This window comes from Tamandua tetradactyla, chromosome 7 (genome assembly GCF_023851605.1).
Source record: "Tamandua tetradactyla isolate mTamTet1 chromosome 7, mTamTet1.pri, whole genome shotgun sequence".
In the NCBI taxonomy this organism is placed as follows: Eukaryota; Metazoa; Chordata; class Mammalia; order Pilosa; family Myrmecophagidae; genus Tamandua; species Tamandua tetradactyla.
In genome coordinates, this window is record NC_135333.1 from 88,159,258 (window position 1) to 88,177,056 (window position 17,799).

Here is a 17,799-nt window from a genome sequence, read left to right on the forward strand (position 1 = left end):
TGAGAACCCTGTTTTTGCCAAACTGTGTATTTCCAGAACTTTGTGCAGTGTCTGGCATAACATACATTGATAATGAATATTATTTAAATAAATAAACCACAACCATAATACTAGAATAGTAGACAATGTAACTAATGTCCATATGTTTGTATATTAAATTAAGCAAGATATGATCCCCTTTTAGCACTAAATCTTAAGACATTAGACACCCGAGCAACTGTGAATTAACCATTACTGCAAAAAATTAGTTGTTTTGTACTAACATTGGTAGGAAAAAGGAGACATGGTACCCCTGTTAGCATACTTGGTCATTCTATTGATAGACTTTCTATTAACAGGTATTAGGTAAATACAAAATTTCTATTGACAGGTATTTTTTGTGTGTGCCTGGTGGCAATGATAACAGATATTGATAAAAGATGAGTATAACACGAGCATTGCCCTAGGGAAAGGGCTCAATGTTCCTTCTTTGGTTTTGCTGCTTTTCCTGGCTGTGTTTTTCTATAAGCCTTGTTTCTCATGCTTCTAGGGCAGAAGCTCAGATTGAAGCCAATGCTGAGGTGGAAGCTGAGGCCAAGTCATGGTCCTTAATGCAGACTCTAGATGAGAGAGACCAATCTGGTCTCCTTCCTCCTCTCTTCAAGCTTCTGGCTGACAGGAGAAAGGGATCTCTAGCTTGCAGCTCTACTCCAGAGCACTGCACTTCATGAAGAGGCTCTATAAGGCATATGCTACCAAGGAAGGAATCCCTGAATCCAACAGATGTCACCTCTACAACGCTGTCCGGCTTGTCACCTCCTGTACCCAGCACAAGCAGGCTACTGGGAAGCCGGTGATAGGAACCCCTCCATCTGGGGACCTGCTCTCTAACCTGGATCATGCTACCGCTCTTGAACACTTACTCGAGTTAGTCTTGCTATATACTTTCAACAACTGTTTCTTTTCCCTCTTCTGTTAAATGTGTGTGTAACCTTGTTGTAAAGGAGCCAAATTCTTCCAACAAGACTCATCCCTAGAGCTCTGTACTCATTTACCTTTAACTCATAGTTCAACTTTATAGAGAAACACAAATGGATTGAGATTGGTGTGACTACTCTCCTTCAGCCACTAGTGGCTTCTACCAATAGAAGCATTCTCATGTCTGTAAACTTGACCTAGGCAAACGACTGGCTGCAGCATCCTTCACCACAGGACAGTCCAGTTAACATGTGTGGTTGGACACCTCCGTCATTGCTCCTGTACCTGAACGACACAAGTGTTTATGCAGTATAAGAGGAGTTCTTCATGAGGTCTTGACCAGAAGGCAGGTCTCTCACCTATCCCACAGCACAAGGGGTGGGGGGAAGATCTCCCCATCACTGGACAGGTCAGAAAATTGTCAGCTCTGAATTGAAGAAGCCCCTGGTTCCAACTTCCTTCAATCTGAGTGACTACGTCAAACAATTTCTGTTTCTCCAAGATGACTATGAGCTCCATGAATTTCAACTTAGCTTTAGTCAGCTGAAGTGGACAAATGGATTGTGGCCCTGTGCAGATATAGCCCTTGCTACTGTAAAGGGACTCTTCAAGGGCAGTTGGGCAGTGGTAGGCCCTCTGGTTCACATCAGGGCACAGAACATCATCTATAAGAAGCTCGACTCCTCTGTGCCAAGGCCATCTATTTTGGCCATTGAGCCCAATGGCTCAACTGCTTATAAAGACTATGAGGAGATGACTGCTACTGAGTGCACCTGTCATTAACATGTGGTCCTTTAAATCCTTGAGTCTCTTTGGGCTAAGTAAATGCTGTGCCTTCAGGAGAAAAGCATCATGTGTCAAATGTCATGTTGTATAGGGAGGTGCCAGTGTAGACTAGCACATTCTATGGAAGCCATTAGTGTGAAGGATAGCACCAGTTGCGGCCACAGAGCCTTTTTTATGTCCACATTTAGATGAAATTTGATTGCTTCAGAGAGATTTAAGGTTTTTTTTAATTTTTTGCTTTTATTCTTACCACGAATGAAGTTTTCTTTTCATTGGAGACTTGGTTTTGATGAAAAGGGGAAAAAAATCTTAATTAGCATACATCTTGGATGGAATGGCATCTATAAATAGACAATTCAGAGTCCTGTTATCTTATTCAATGGGAGAATAAATTCCTATTGTATTTTGGGCCTTTCCCTCTTCCACTTCATAGAACTGTGTATGCTTAACTCCCTGTAGCAGATACTGTTTGCCTAATCAGCAATCAATTTCCTAGCTTTTTTTTGTCTTAACAGAACTCCATTCTTGTTCACATAACCACCCTCCTCCATGGGGCTAGACATTTTAGGGGATACTCCAGGAGCTAAATTCTTAGTGGTCTAAATCAATCATGAAGATCCCATTCCCCTGCCCGAGATTGGTTTCAGCACATATTTGTGACACAATTCTAGCCAATAAGGGGTGTTATGTGTTAAATGGTGTACCCAAAAGAATGTTGAAACCCTTACTCCCAGTACTTCAGAAAATGATCTTATTTGAAAGTAGAGTCATTGCAGATGGAATTACCGACACTAGAATGAGGTCATTCTCCAAAAGGAGAGATGTTTATTTGGTACCAAATTTATATTTGGGGTAATGCATTATCTAATTTAACTTGTATGGTCAGTTTATTCTAACATCAGAATTACATGGAATTTTTAACAGGGAGTGAGATCTTGTTGGTTTGTAAAAGTTAGTGTGATACCCTGATACATCCCAGAGTAACTTGGGCAGAGAATAAAAAAGATAGGAAGAAACATTAAACTGCCCTTTCTGGGGAAGTCCTGATATCCACGCAAGCAGTGGAGACAACCAATTCAATAGGCTGAGCTCTTGATCTTGGGGTTTGCCCTATGAAACTTTTTCATGCTAAGGATAGGCTAAGCCTACTTAAAATTAGGCCTAAGTGTCGCCCCCAGTGAACCTCTTTTGTTGTTCAGATGTGACCTTGCTCTCAAAGCCAATTCGGCAGGTGAACTCACTGCCCTCCCCCCTACATGGGACATGACCCCAAGGGGTGTAAATCTCCCTGGCACTGTGGGACATGACTTTTGGGGATGAGCTGGGACCCAGCATTATGGGAATGAGAAAGCCTCTTAACCAAAAGTGGAGAGAGAGAAATGATACAAAATAAATTTTCAGTGGCTGAGAGATTTCAAACAGAGTTGAGAGGTTATCCTGGAGGTTATTCTTCTTTTCAATTTATTTTTTATTTTTGTGAAATATAGCATACAATTTCCAAGTACATTTTAACACGTAGTTATAGAACAGACTTTCAAATTTGGGTTATAGTTCCACAATTTTTTTTTCTTCTAGCTGCTCCAATACACTGGAGACCAACAAAAATATCAGTATAATGATTCAGCAGTCATACTTATTTGTTAAATCCTATCTTCTCTGTTATATTCCTCCTTCTCTTTAAATAACATATATACATAAAAGCAATAAATTCCAGAATGATTGGTTTCCATTCTGAGCCAGGTTTTGGAGATGAGAATTTAATGTGTGTGTTTAATAATTAACATAAATCTTTTCTTAAATCTATTTATGTGGGCTAAAAAATGTATCAAACTTAATGACATTGGAAAGGAAGGGAAATTATTCTCTTAAACAAAAGGAATGCCATAGTATCGTAACTTGTATAGCCCACTGTAAGAACTGATTGCTAAGAGTAAAGCTTCTTTGAGGATCTGTGATTATTTACCTTCTAAAAGGGTTGTAAATGTAAAAGATTTCACTCAAATGAGGACTAGCGAGCTCCATGGTCACATGATGGGGTCTTAAGCATAACTGGTTCCACTCAGTAAGGTTAGTGGTAATACTGCTGAGTAAGGACAACATGTGCTGAGAATCAATTTCACATAATCAAAACTAAAGTGTTTTACTTTTCATCAGATTATTTGGGGATACCTTGAAAACCTCAGGACAGAGAAGCTGAGAAATGCTTTTATGAGCATCTATGATGAAAGGAGCTATTATTAATTAAAGGCTAAGATAATAGAGATGAGCTGATCCTTCCTGCATGGGATATTCCAGCATCTCCGATGAATGAAGACAAATGGGAAAGTACTATTCTCAGACAAAATCATGGCAGTTTTATTATTCCGCCAGGTATGGAGAAGCATGAAAAAGGGATTATGGTTCATTGTTCCCCAGTCCTTGGTACAGTGACAGGCACAGAGGAAGGGCTCAGTCATTATTTGCTGTCTACTCAGGTGGTTAGAAAACTGAAATGAAATAATCAGTTCTTCTTAAGCAGCAGCCATGGCTTGCCCAAAAAGGAGTTTCCTTATCCTTTTGTTAACACTGGTTTTATGGCTTATAAAAGAAAAGATAATAATAATGAAGAAAAGTTACATTTTATTGAACACTAGGCAATATTCAATTTCAAACAGTGAACAAGAACAGTGCTACTGTTCTTGAAGAATAAAGAGTTACAAAACAAAATTGATACAGGGAAAAAGTGCCATGAGACCTCCAAGCAGAAAGCAGTTAACTACTGCGGGGTGGAGGGGGAGGAGATACATGCTCATAGAGATATAACAGCCTTACATTCAACAATTACTTATGATGCTTACTTTGGGACAATAGAAGACATTTGATGGGCAGGAAAGAATTGGATTGCATATCCTAGGAAGGTTGGGATGGGAGAATGTGCAAAGGTTCATTGTAATTGCAGCATAAGTTATCTGTGGGGTCTGTGGTGACAAGGGGTAGGGGAGTGCTGCAAAAAAGATGAAACATGAAGTTGGAATGGGCCATCAGAATTTCTGGGAAAGGGATTGACATGATGGTATCATGTGTTCTGGAAAGTGTTTCACATCAAGAATGAATTAGGAGAGTGAGAAATTAGCAGAGAAGCCAGTGGGAAGGTTATTTTAATAGGTCCTAGGAGGGAGTGGTGACTTTAAAACCATTTCCATTGAGAAGGAAGGAAATACAGAATCCAGAGGTGTTTAAAAGATAAAACAGTCAGGAAGACAAGGTTCCTGATTAATTATTAAGGGTGTGAGAAAGACAGAAATTGCAGATGATTCTAAATTTCTAGAATAAAGCTGCAAGGGGCTATTTTCAAATAATTTCTTCCATAAATGCGCCTGTCTTTATGTTTGTTACCAAATCACTGAAGAGAGAATGGCATAATGAAAGAAATGTATTAATAATTAATTAATTAAAAATATGTAACATGATTCTAGATGTGGTAGGGTACAGAGAGAATTGAAGAAAAGATCCCCACCAAATTCACAAAATGAATGGTATAAAATAAAACATTTTATAAAATTCTATGTCTGCAATTACTATTTTTTATTGATCTTACTATAGATGCTATCAATAATAAGTAGTAATTGTATACAGAAACAGCTAGGCACAGGAAATCAGAAGAAATATAATTTAATTCGTGCTTCTAAGTCTCCAATAAGAACTTTCTTCCTTGTTTCTCAATTCTTACCTTGAGTTTCTGATTTAATCTTCACATCTTTAGCCAGCCCCAAACTCATATCAATGAGCATTACTAGTCAAATTAAAAAGGAAAAGGAAATGGCCAAGTTATCTGTTTGCACTTTTGATGCCAGTTGATCTAGATAGGATGAATTTATTATAATATAGTCTTGCCTGGTAGCCATTATTCCCTGAGAAATGTGATTTTCCAAATCAGGATATGCTACTCTAGTTTTGTCATTGTCAGAAATGGCTTCTCCATTCTTTGTAAGTATTTGCCTATTATTAATAGAAATGACAACAGTATAAACATATGTGAATTAAAGTTTAAAAAATGCTTTTACTTCTCTTATTTGACTCATAACAGACATTGATAGAGATAGGGCTGACAGGATTAGGTTCCTTAAAGAATATTTAATCTTTTTAAATGCAAGATAACATATATACAATAAACTGTACAAAACAAATATGTAAAGTGAAAGGAATTAAAATAATCTTCTCCAGGTCCAGATCACAAAAGCCCACTGCATGGCTCTCTCAACTATCACCCATCCTCCACCTTGCTAGGGTAGATTTTGGGGGCCAGCCTTTCCTTGCTTTCTTTCACAGTTGTGCCTCTTCTATATGCAACCCTAAACACTATAGCTTTTTTTTGTTGTTGTTGTTTGTTTGCTTTTTGAAGTTGATAAAAACAGAATTATACTGCATCTATTCGTTTCTGGTTTGGCTTCTTTCTCTCAGTATAATGTTTCTGAGATTGACTGCTGTTGTTTCCAGCTGCAGTTGATTCATTTAAATTGCTATGGAGAATTTTCATTGAATGAATACCCAACAGCTTATTTATCCATTCTATTGTTGATGGAAGTTTGAATTGTTTCCACTTTTTGACTAATACAAATCATACTTTTATGAATTTTCTTATACACGTATCCTGAGTTACATATATACACAAGTTAGGGAAGATTTACCTGGTGGTAATTGCTGAATCACAGAATATGCTCTTTGTAGATAATGACAAAGTGCCTTCATTTGGTTGTACCAATTTGCACCCCATTCAACAGCATATGGGCTCTTTTTTTCTTAAAGTTTTTTATTGTGAAATATAACGCATACAAAAAACCAAAGCAATAATTTTTAAAGTACATTTTAACAAGTAGTTACAGAACAGATTTCACAGCATGGGTTATCATTAGACATTTTCAGATTTTTTCTTCTAGTTGCTCCAAAAACTGGAAGTTAAAATAAATATCATTATAGTGATTCAGCAGTCATACTCATTCATTAAATCCTATCTTTTCTGTTATAACTCCTTCTTTTCTTTTGATCCTTCTCCCAATCTATAGGGGTCTCTGGGCTATGCCCATTCTAACTTTTCCATTTTGAAGAAGGCTGTCCAGAATATAGAATAGTGGGATGGAACTAGTTGATGTTCTTGGAGAGGCTGGTCCATCTGAGTTTCAGGACTTAATCTGGTCTAGGAACCCTCTGGAGGTTATAGGTTTCAGGAAAGTAAACTTAGTAGATGAAACTTTTGTAGAGTCTTCGAGTCCTAGGTGTTCTTTAAGGTTAATGGGAATGATGTTAGTTGGGGTATGGCAAACCATTGCAATTAACAATATTTAGCTGAAGCTTGTATAAGAATAATCTCCAGAATAACCTCTCAACTCTGTTTGAAATCTCTCAGCTACTGAAAATTTATTTTGTCTCATTTCTCTCTTCCCTCTTTTGGTCAAGAAGGCTTTCGCATCCCCACAATGCGGGTCTAGGCTCATCCCTGGGAGTCCTGTCCCACATTGCCAGGGAGACATATACTCTTTGGAGTCATGTCCCACATAGGGGGGAGGGCAGTGAGTTCATTTGCCAAGTTGGCTTCGAGAGAGGGGCCACATCTGAGTGGCAAAAAGAGGTTCTCTGGGGGTGATTCTTAGGCATAATTATAAGTGGGCTTAGCGCCTCCTTTGCAGAAAGAAGTTTCATGGGGGTGAACCCCAAGATCAAGGGCTCAGCCTATTAAACTGGTTGTCCCTAATGCTTTTGAGAATATCAGGAATTCCCCAAGTGGGGAAGTTTAATATTTCCTCCTTTCTCCCCAGTCCCTCACGGACACTTTGCAAATACATTTTTATTCTCTGCCCAAATTACTCCAGGATATATCAGAACATCACACTAACCTATAGAAACCAACAAGATCTCATTCTCTATTCAAGATTCCATGTAGTTTTCGATCAGTGAGTGGAAAAGTATTTGCAAAGCCCCCTTCAGAGAATGGGGAGAAGTTCAACTTCCCCAAGTTGAATTCTTGATATTCTCACAAGCAGTGTGGACAACCAAAGCTATAGGCTGAGCCCCCAGTCTTGGGGTTTGTTCATATGAAACTTAACCCCACAAGGGATAGGTCAAGTCTACTTAAAATTTAGCCTAAGAGTCACCCCCAAGAGAGGCTCTTTTGTTGCTCAAAAAGAAAAAAAGAAAAAAAAAAGATGTAGTTATGGTGTTCGAATAAACTGACCTGACCATACAAGTTAAATTAGATAATGTGTACACAAAAAATAAATTTTGCACTAAATAAACATCTCTTCTTTTGGTCTCAGAGAAGTTGGAGTTTTAAAATATAGACCATATCATCCCTTACCCTGTATTCTGATTTACCTTAGTCCTATCCAGATTAGGTACATTCATATCTCTATCAATATTTTTAAATTATCTGTCCACCATAGTCTGGGATGTCTCCAGGTATTACATTTATGAGAATTCTTGTTCTTCTGGCTACTCACAGCATATTGCTGTTGCTGGTCTTTGATTTTAGCCATTCTGGTGGGTACAAAGTGGTATCTCATTGTAGTTTAACTTGCATTGCTTTGCTTACTTCCATTGGGATTATACCTTTTCATGTGTTTATTGGCCATTTGGATATGTTGTTCTGAGTGTCTACAGTGCCTGTTGAAATCCCTTGCTGATTTTCTATTGGGTTATCTGTCTTTTTCTTCTTGATTCGTAGGAGCCCTTTATATATTTTGGATATTTTTCATTAAACTGTACTCATACAGCCTTTTCTCAGCTTATTAATATTCTACACCTCTGACCACATTTCCATCTTCCACACCTGAGACCAGGCAAACTATAATACAACAGGAGACTTCTGTTCATAGAGTATATATGCTAAACCAAAATTCCATTTTTTAAAATATTTTTTTCATTTTTGGAATAGCAAAGAATATAGAAATTTATGGAAAGGGATACAAAAATAAGGCAGCAACTCAGCATGTTCTAGTTGAATAAGTGCCTCTCCAAGTTTCCATAGGGATGCCCAGGTACATATGAAACTTCTCCTTGTGCTGGTTTGAAAGGATGTATGTCCCTTAGAAAAGCCATGTTTTAATCAGAATCCCATTTCATAAAGGTAGAATAATCCTTATTCAATATTGTATGTTTGAAATTGTAATCAGATCATCTCCCTGGAGATGTGATGTAATCAAGAGTGGTTGTTAAGCTGGATTAGGTGATGATATGTCTCTGCCCATTTGGGTGGGTCTTGATAAGTTTCTGGAATCCTATAAAAGGGGAAACATTTTGGAGAATGAAGGAGATTCAGAGAGAGCAGAGAATGCTGTAGCACCACGAAGCAGAGAGTCCACCAGCCAGAGCTTTGGAGATGAAGAAGGGAAATGCCTCCCAGGGAACTTCATGAAACAGGAAGCCAGGAGAGGAAGCTAGCAGATGACACCATGTTCACCAGGTGCCTTTCCAGATGAGAGAGAAACTCTGACTGTGTTTGCTATGTGCCCTTCCACTTCAAGAGAGAAACCCCAAACTTCATTGGCCTTCTTGAATCAAGGTATCATTCCCTGGATGCCAGTGATTGGACATTTCTATAGACTTGTTTAATTGGGACATTTTCTCAGCCTTAGAACTGTGAACTAGGAACTTATTAAATTCCCCTTTTTAAAAGCCATTCTGTTTCTAGTATATTGCATTCCGGCAGCTAGCAAACTAGAACACTTCTGAACAGCTCTAAATTCTTCAGTTGCATCTCTGCCAACTCACTGGAAGCAGATGACTGGTCAAAAATGACCCTTAGATTTTTAAGTAATTTTTTCTCTGTGTTATTTTGTATGTTCTGAAACTAATTCAATTAAAGCATATATATTGTTTTCTTTTCCTCTGTAATGTAATTAAAATACTTATAAAGAAAAAACATGAATCATTAGACCAGGTTGTAGAAATGTCTTAGCTTCTTGAACAATAATCTTGTGGGCTACTCTTTTATTGGCCTGAAAGGAATGAAGCTCACTTCAATTAAATGTTTCTTCCTTTGAAAAAAAACAAATGACCCTTAGTATACCCTAGTATATTTTATAGCTTTTTATTTTGACATAATTTTAATTTTATGGAAAGTTACAAGAATAGTACACAGATCTCCTGTGTATCCTTTAGCCAAATTCAACAATTGTTTACATATTGCCCCACTTGTTTTATTATTCTACCTAACTATTTATGTATGCATTTTTGTTATGAAACATTTGAGAGTGAGTTGGAGACATCATACACACCACTTTCCTCCTATACAAACATCATTATGTCTTTCCTACATTTCTTTCTTCCATGACTACAGTAAATTCAGGACATTTATAAAGATTACCAAATTCAGGACATTTAACATAGATACACTATTATCTAATCCAAAGCCCATATTGAAATTTTATCAATTGTCCCAATAATATCCCTTATTGCTATTTTCCCACCAATCTGGGACCTAGTCCAAGGCTAGGCATTGCATTTAGTTGTCATATCTCTTTGATCTCCTTTAATCTGGAATAGTTCCTCAACCTTTTTGTGTTTTTTTAACCTTGATGTTTTGAAGAATACAGTACAGTCATTTGTAGAATGTCCCTCAACATGTGTTTACTGTTTCCTCATGCTTAGATCTGGATTATGCATTCTTGGCAGTTAAACCACAATAGTGATGCTATCTTTCATTGTGTACTAATCATATTGGAAGGTGCATAATATTTATCGGTAATATTAACTTTGATCTCTTTATTAGGGTAGTGTTCTCTCAGTGATTCCACTGTGAAATAACATAAATATCCTATTCCTGGTCAAAGTTTTATTTATTCATTTTAACATCTATTGAAAATGTTACCTTTTTTATTTCTTCTGTATTTGTTACTTGGCTTCCTACTGAAAGAAACAGCATTCATTTATATATTCATATCTATATGTATGTATACCTGTGTATATGTATGCAAATATAGGCACATGGGTTTTTATTTTATTCAATGGGTTATAATCCATTGCTATCATTATTTATTTTGATATTTAAATTGTCCAAGATTTAGTCAGTGGGGAATCATTTCCAGCTTGCTTCTGTCTTTTTGACATAGCCTCATTCTCTCCACTAAAAGGAGAATGATATCCAAAAAGTATTGGCAAAGTCCCATGAGGGATGGGAGAAAAACTATGGAACTATTAAACTTTACCACTGAGGAAACCCTGGATACTGTGCAAAACATTAGGGACACCCAAGTCAATAGACCAAGCCCTTAATCTTGAGGCTTGCTATTGTGAAGCTTATATATATAATGAAGAAGCTCAGCCTACCTAAAGGCATGCCTTAAGAGTCACCTCCAGAGGACCTCTTTTGTTGCTCAGATGTGGCCTTTCTCTCTCTAAGCCCAACTCTGAAGTGAAATTATTGCCCCACCCCCACGTAAGACATGAAATCCAGGGATGAAAGTCTCCCTGGCGGCATGGGAGATGACCTCCAGGGATGAATCTGGCCCTGGCACCATGGGATCAACAATGCCATCCTGACCAAAAGGGGGAAAAGAAGTGTAACAAATAAGGTATCAGTGGTTGAGAGAGTTCAAGTAGAGTCCAGAGGCCACACTGGAGGTCACTCTTACACAAGCTTCATTTAAACATTGCTACCTATCATAACATGCCAACCCCCAACCAAAACCATTCCTGCCAATCTTAAAGAAAGCCTAGGGCATTAAATAATATTCTACAAAGATTTCATGCACTAGGGCAACTCTCCAAAAAACCTACAACCTCCAGATGGGTCCTAGACCAGATAAGTCCTGAAATGCGAGGGGCCAGCCTTTCCAGAACATCAACTAGTTTCATTCCCCTATCCCATATTATTGACAGCTGCTTCCAACATGAAAAAGTTAGAAAGTGAATAGTCCAAATACCCACAAGGAGTGGGAAAAAGATCAAAGGTGATGGTGGAGTAATACAGAGAAGGTTGGGTTTAACAAATGAGTATGTGAGCTGAATCATTATATTGGTATTTCTTTTAGTCTCCAGTACCTTAGAGCAGCCAGAAGTAAAAACCTGAAATTGTGGAACTGTAACCCATACCAAACTCTGAAATCTGTTCTACAGCTAGTTATTGCAATATACTTTGAAATGTACTGCTTTTATGTATATATGTTGTTTAAAGAGAAGGAGGAGTAAAATAGAGAAGACAGGATTTAACAAATGAGTATGACTGCTGAATCATTATATTGATATTTCTATTGGTCTCCAGTGTCTTGGAGAACCTAGAAGAAAAAACAAAAAATCATGGAACTGTAATCCATACCAATCTTTAAAATCTGTTCTATAACTACTTGTTAAAATGCACTTGGAAATTTGTTGATTTTTTTTGTATATATGTTAAATTCACTTAAAAAATGTTAAAAAAGAATAAAAGCAAAAATAACAGTGAAAAAGAACACCCCCGTCTCTTCCTCCTACACACACACAAAAAGGAGAATGATATTTAGAAAGCTAAATCCAGTTGGTGGTTACATGACTATAAGCGTTTGTCAGAAGTTATAGAACTGAACCCTAAGCAGGGTGATTTATTTATTTTTCTTTCTACTCCCTGGCATTTACAAAAATAAAATGTATAATGATTATACTAAGAAAAGAAGAAAAGTTTTACGACTGAATTACTTACCAGTAATAACGAATAAGCCAAACCTTTAAGATATGGTATTTTTCCAACACCACCCTGCCCCCCAAATTCCCTTGTGCCCCTTTAGGGTCACCTTCTACCCTGCCTCTGGCAACCACTGATCTATTTTCTGCCCCTATAATTTTGCCTCTTCCAGAATGCCTTATGAGTAGAATCATTCTGTTTATAGCCTTCTTTCACTTAACATAATGCATTGAGATTCCTCCATATTATTGCATGTATTAGTAGTTGGTTCCTTTTTATTGCTATGTAGTATTCCTTTGTATGTATTACAGTTCACTCATACACCAGTGGAAGAACTTCTGGGTTGTTTCCATTGGGGCAATTATTAATAAAGACAGTATAAACACATATATACAAGTTTATAGATATTATCATTTCACAAGGTAAAATGGGGTAAAACCTCAGAGTGAGATCACTAGGTCATATAGTAAGAGGGTCTAACTTTATAAGAAACTGCCAAATGTTTCAGTCACATTCCCAGCGGTATTAATGAGAGCTCTAGTTGCTCTGCATCCTTGTCAACATTCTCTCTCTCTCTCTCCCTCTCTCTCTCTCCGTCCCTTCTAAATTTTAGACATTCTAAAAGGTATATAGTGGTATCTCATTTGTGGTTTTAATTTGCATTTCCCTGATGACTAAAGACATTGAACATTTTTTTCCTATAAAACACCCAAATGTGTTTTTAAAAAGCAAAAGTAGAATTATACTAAACATACAGTTTGAAACCTGGCTTTTAATTCCACTTAACATAGTGTCATTCCTATTGTTTTACCACATAATCAAGTAATCACTTTGTCTAAAGTCTAAGTAAATTATTGGCTGGCAAATGTGAAGAATAAATGAAGAGTCCTGTAATACAATGTCATTTTGCCTAATAAAAATAAATCTAGAGTGTTCATATTTTGCTACTCAAAGGGCCACCTGTTCCGTTCTTTCCATTATTTGCTTTCTCTCTTGAAATAACCTGAAGATTATTACTTAGTGACTCCTTCTTCCATCTTCCCTAGCTCCTGCTGGTCTGCTGAAATAGGCTTTGGTTGCAGAAGAAACTGTCAGAATAATCTGATCTATGATTGAATCTTCAGGGGCTTTTCTCTGCTTCCCTCCAATTCAGCTTTCACTTTTTTTTTTGCTAGATCCACATGAAAAAGCCTATTGTTAATCCCAGCCAGTGGACATCACTTTCCTGGACATCTTGACCCCTCACAGTCTAGCCAGCATGGAGACAGTGACCTTATTTCTCATCTACCTGAAGGTAAACCTTACAGCTTTTATTAATCAGGGTTGCTTCTTTTCATGAAAATATCAGGAATGACTCACCTACTTTTGAGTGGAACATCATCTCTAAACCCAAAGAACTGTGTGCTCTGCCTTTGCCAATCTAAACCAGATAACCATTTCTCAACAAGTACGGTAATCCAATATTCATTTAAGAGATGCAGAACCTAAGTTATTTCCTTACAATTACTACCATGCCTAATTATTTTAATTATTGATCTAATTTCAGTTCAGTTCAATCCACGATAACAGGCTAATTCCCAGAGTAAATCAGAAAGTAGCTACAACAAATACTTTGACAGAAGGCTTATTTTATCTGGATTCTCCTTCTAGAATAGGCATTAAACTTAGTTTGATATCCTTTCAAAAGCAAGATCTATCATCTACACAATACCTGTAATTCGAATCAGTAGCTCATACACTTTGTGTCAATATTCTAGAAGTCTGGGGTGACAAGAGGATTTCCTATCAAGGGTCTTGAGTATTATACTGTGAGGAATGACAAGGTTACATTTATGATGAGCAACAAATGGTCTCTGTGATCAACTAAGCACTCCCACAGTTGGGTCTGAATGGTCTTGTGTCGTCTGAGTGCCATGAATAGGCTGTGCCCGCTCTAAAAACATATCACCCCAGGTGCTATGGCCATCAGCCCATCTAGGCCAAATCTTTAAGGTGTCCAATCTGCAAGATCTTTGGGGAAGAAAAATCATTCCCTCTACCAGGCCATGCTGGATGAACTCAAGTAGTTATTTTGTTTGACTAGGTCAACCAATACGAACAGAAGAAACTGAAAATGTCTCATTTATACCTCTGGTGGATTTGTGTTTTTAATGGGAAAGATTTAAAACACAGGGTTATGTGAAAAACTTTTTAAAGAGTGTATGAAGTTGTTACAAGTATGTTACATTATTAAAAAACATACTCTAAAATGAGGCAAATTGTGTTTGAAAAGAAGCACAAGAGGACAATGGTTGCTCTTAAAGAAAGGAAAAAAACCCTCCTGACATGACTTTATAAAATACCACACCAAATATTTCAGGCATTCATGAGAACTAGTTCTAGAAGCCTATGTAAAGAAAAGGCATATTCTTTTCCAGCACCCACATAGCTGTAACTACTCTCCCAACTGTCTTCAGAGTTCACATAATTGGCCCTGAGATTTTCAAATGCTTTAGCCAAGTCCCTGGAGTAAAATATTTGCCATTTAAATGTTCTTCTCTCCTTCAGTCATGTCTCTTTTAATATCTCACTTGCTTCATTGTCTAATAATTAATCTTGCTAATCTGTGTGATCAAGTTTTCTTTTCTCTCTCTCTCTCTTTTGGAATAAAATAGAGATTCAGGGCAAAGAAGGATTTCCAGGATTTAGGGTACGCTACGTTCCTCAACTTGTGTCTGATTTGTGGCTAAATTGAGGAAAAGTCAAGATCTTTATGATGGTCTGTGGGGGTGGGGGATGGGGAGGTAAATGTTTTTTTATACACTTGAAGACGGGAAGGAGTTACTGGTAATTAATGGTGCAGCAAGTTTCCATTTGGTAGCTAGCCAACATTTAAAGTATTATAAATAATTCAGTCAGACAATTTTTGAATCCCGTAAACATATGTTAAATCTTTACTATGTGCATTGCACAGGTAGTGGAGGCTATAAAGAATAAGAAGCAGGAAACATGCCCTGAAAAAACTTACAATCTCACAGAGAACATGGACGCTGAAGTATATTCTTCTGTGATAGTTGAATAATATTGGAATATGACTGAATTGGCATGCTCCCATCCCCAAAGAGTTAAAGTTTTAGATCTTATCTAAGATAAGGAATTATAGTCTTAATTTCCTCTTATAAAGCTAAAGCAGAAATGAAAAAGGACTTGCAGGTTGATACCCTGGATGCCAACAGTCATGCTTCACATATGCACAGCATTTCACAGCATCTGAACCATTTCACAGTTGGGTTACTATGTATATTTTTTTACATAAAAAGAAATTGAATCTCACAAAGATCATATTACATTCCTTTAAAGTGACACAGCTAGTAAAAATTAGAGCCAGGAATTAATCTCATATATTTATACTCCAAGTTTCTCTATATTAATATAAGCATCTTTGATATACAGGAAAGTCCCACCACGGAGGGGGTTGCAAATTAGTAACTCTGCTTCTGAAATTTTTAATGTCTATTCTTGAGAAAGAGAAATGACTTAACAGAATAATTATACAAAGTTACCCACTCATTCTTAAGCTCCAATAAAGAGAAAAAGAGAGATGTCAGAGAGAAGAGTCAGTTAGAAATAAGAATCAAGCTATTAAATGCTACAACAGGTGACTGGTGGTAGTTCTGCAATCTCCTCTAATGGTACCTAAAAGCACGACAAATTCTCATCTGCTCAGGAAAATTTTTAAACACAGTTCTGCCTGAAGGTCAGAAAGCAGATCCAGTAATTTCAAAATCCCTATAATTATATGATTGAGGGGAAAGCGAAATGAAACCTTTTTTTTATCCCAAGTGGAAGAAAATATTGAGTGTCTAGGTTGACAGTCAATAGAGTACAGAACGAACCCTTCTTTGTTTTAAGCTTTTAAAATAGAGACATTTATCTCAAGCTATTTTTTTCTCAATTCCAAACTTGGAGACTTAGGACAAATAACCCAGACTCTTCTGTGTGCTGACAGCCTCCTTTCACCCTGAGGAAAGCTACTTTAAAGTTCGAAGACAAAAAGAAACATGTTCAGATATGAAACTTTCCCTAGAATTTCTCACCACCAAACATGCATTCATCCAGCATTTATAGCAAACTACTATACTTAGAGACCATATAAGGCACCAGGAGAATACAAAGAAAAATAAAGCCCAACAGTTGTACTTGGGCCAAGTGCAGCAATTGTATTAGGACAAGGTTTAACTCACCAAATGGCAAAGAATCTGTGTGATGCATTTGTTGTTTTAATTAAAACTCCCAAAGTAGGTTCTTTAAGTCTCAAGTTTAAGTAGATTCTTTAAGTCTCAAGACAGCCCTGCAGTTGTAAGGTGATTTGCATAGCTATTGCAAAGAATGTGGAGAAAACCCTTGGCAATCACATGTCTTGTACAAATACTATTTACAGATCAAATCAGACAAGAACTGAAGCCACTATGAGGGAAGGAGCCATGAACACCCTGCACTGTTCTTGATGCATATAAGCACGTGATAAATATTTGTTGGCTAAATCAAGGTCTTACGGCCACAGCACATGTTTGTTCCCTCCAGTTTGAAAGTTCATATCTCACACGGGCCAGGAAAACAAATGACTGTTAACAAGACTGACTGGTCTGTGTGGTATCCTTATCTGTTCCCAGCATGTACACAATAGAAGCCACAAACATTGCTTTAAAAGCTGTCATGGGTTCCTGAACTTTGCTCAGGTAATTCCTCTCTGCTCATCATGCAATTGTCAACCTTGAACCTCCTCGCACATCATTCACCTCGTTCCTGACCCATTTGGCTTTACGTCTTGGCTCTGACTCTTGGTGTCTAGCTTCCCTTGAACTGGTAAACTTAGTTAGAACAGTTTACCTTGACACTGCCCAGGCAGATCTTTAGGAGAGACAGCATTTCACAGACTTTACTGCCAGACTATCTAGGTTTGATGCCCTTTAGCTCCACAATTAACTACCTCTATGATCTTGGGCACATTACTTAAGATTTTTGTGCCTCAGTTTCTTAATTTTTTAAATTGGTGTTATAACAGTACCTAACTCGTAAGGTTGTTATGAGAATTAAAGAGTTAATATTTTTAAAGCACTTAGAATTGCTCCAAACACATAGTTTCTGTGTTAAATAAAGGCTGCCACTTGTGGCTTCCTCTCAGTATCACATCATTAAACTGCAGACAATAGGTCATGAGGCTTAACCAGGTCCTAGGACACCACTAGCTGGCCAATAGCACTGAGTGAGCAAAGGTAAGGAGATGGGTATGTTAATCAGGGTTTTCCAGAGAAACGGAACTGGCAGAATGCGTGTGTGTGTATTAAGAGATATATTATAGGAGACGACTCACGTGACCATGGGGACTGTCAAGTCTAAATTCCATAGGTCAGGCTGCAAGTTGAAAACCCTGATGAAGGTAAAAC

The 17,799-nt window shown here is 37.4% G+C and overlaps 1 pseudogene; it reads left to right on the forward strand.

The window, feature by feature from the left end:
* The first annotated feature begins 458 nt into the window (after window positions 1-458).
* LOC143690525 (growth/differentiation factor 9 pseudogene) lies at window positions 459-1,740 on the forward strand (annotated as a pseudogene).
* Window positions 1,741-17,799: the final 16,059 nt, after the last annotated feature.